The 1,894-nt window shown below is 44.8% G+C and overlaps 1 pseudogene; it reads right to left on the bottom strand.

Annotated features, from left to right (window-relative positions):
* Positions 1 to 582: 582 nt before the first annotated feature.
* LOC128597327 (actin-related protein 2/3 complex subunit 2-like) lies at positions 583 to 1,522 on the bottom strand (annotated as a pseudogene).
* Between the last annotated feature and the right edge of the window lie 372 nt (positions 1,523 to 1,894).

Genomic DNA, 1,894 nt, shown 5'->3' with positions numbered 1-1,894 from the left:
TCACCTAAGCCCAGGAGCTGGAGGTTGCTGTGAGCTGTGTGAGGCCATAGCACTCTACCAAGGGTGATAAAGTGAGACTCTGTCTCTATTAACAACAACAACAACAAAAACAAGCAAAGCAGAACAGCTTGGAAAAGAGGGTAGAAGGGAAGGGGAGAGAGGGAGGGAAGATAAAGAAAGGGAATAAATTGATCAAGTGGAATTTTTTTTAATTCTTGGGAACTATGAAGTCCTTGCAAGCACAGCTCATTTCTGCAGATTATTTTCCAAACGTGTACAAAATGGAACCAAAATGGAGGATCACTTAAGAACCTGAAGAGGTGCAACATTAAAAGCTACACCCAGCTACTCTGAAGAGGTGCAACATTAAAAGCTACACCCAGCTACTCGGGAGGCTGAGGCAAGAGAATCGCTTAAGCCCAGGAGTTGGAGGTTGCTGTGAGCTGTGTGAGGCCACGGCACTCTACCGAGGGCCATAAAGTGAGACTCTGTCTCTAAAAAAAAAAAAAAAAGCTACGATCATCCAGTAGCAAGTGTTCCAGACTTCAGTTGCCAGCTGCTTCCTCCTCCTATTCCCAAGAGTTAGCGGAATGAAAATGTCTTCCCCGTGATTGTTTTCATTTCTTTTTTCTTGGCATCTGGGCGTGCATGGTTCGGCACCTTGAGGAAATCAGATTTTTTGCCCGTGTACATGTGTGAACATAGGCCTTGGAGCACTTGATGTGGTAGTGCAGGTAGTCCCAGAACATGTGGATCAGGTTGATGGTGTTGTCTCAAGCATTGGCATTGGTGTGGCGAGGGAAAAGCACAAAGGTGATGTAGCTAATATTGTCACTCAAGGTGGCATCTGTATCTTTCAGCTCGAGAGGAGGTTCCCTATAGCTATAGAGGACCTGTGGGGCTGTGTAGCTGGCTCTGCGTCCTTCTTTGAACTCCTGCATGAATACCTTTCCAATGACCACATCGTCATCATCCTTAAACACTGTGCTGAAGACTACTGTGACTCCGTCCTTTTTGGATTCAATGTACATGGTCTCATCATCCCTATGATGGATAACTGCCTTGCTCTCCTTTCTTGCCTTCTTCTTGGAACTGGAAGTATTTCTCAAAGACAGAGGCAAAACAATTTCGCTTCAACATGCCAGCCTGATGTACAAGGGAATCCTTGGATGTGGGCAGATTTTCAAGGTCATATAGCAAGGAGACATTATACCTTGATTCTGGATTTACCAAAAAACTCCTGTATACCCTCTTTAGTAACTCATCAGCAACGTGTGCTTTAAGTTCCGTGTAGAATTTCAAAGAAATACTGACCATCACTTTTGTTTGGTCTCCATTAAGATTTGAAATATGATAGAGGAACTCATCAAAATCTACAAATGTTACTTCTACTGCTTCTGGTTTGTTTCTGGCAGCCCCGTTCTCGAACTTGAGCACAAGCGTCTCCTCGATGATGCAGTTGTTCACCTCTAGCAGGATCATGGCAGCGGCTGTCCCAAGCAGGGGAAGGAGAAACAGGGCGGGTGAGGGTAGGTAAGGAAGGGAAGGTCGATGGATGGAGGGAGTGGCCCTGCAGCCCCCTAAGTTGCATACTTGAGTATAGGATTTATATTCATGATTTGGGGTTGCAAGCCTACCAAAATAAGAACATTTCTGCTGGGCGGCGCCTGTGGCTCAAGGAGTAGGGCGCCAGTCCCATATGCCAGAGGTGGCGGGTTCAAACCCAGACCCAGCCAAAGCCACAAAAAAAAAAAAAGAACATTTCTGCCTATACTTGAAGGGAGACGATTATATGTAGTATAAGTGGACAGCAATCTGTTTCTTTTCTTTTCTTTTTTTTTTTGTTGTTGTTGTTTGTTTGTTTTTTTGAGAAAGCATCTCTCTGTTGCTTAGT

The sequence above is a fragment of the Nycticebus coucang genome, chromosome 10 (genome assembly GCF_027406575.1).
Source record: "Nycticebus coucang isolate mNycCou1 chromosome 10, mNycCou1.pri, whole genome shotgun sequence".
Taxonomy (NCBI): Eukaryota; Metazoa; Chordata; class Mammalia; order Primates; family Lorisidae; genus Nycticebus; species Nycticebus coucang.
The sequence above is the reverse complement of the archived record's forward strand: the minus strand, read 5'-3'. Positions and strand labels throughout refer to the sequence as shown.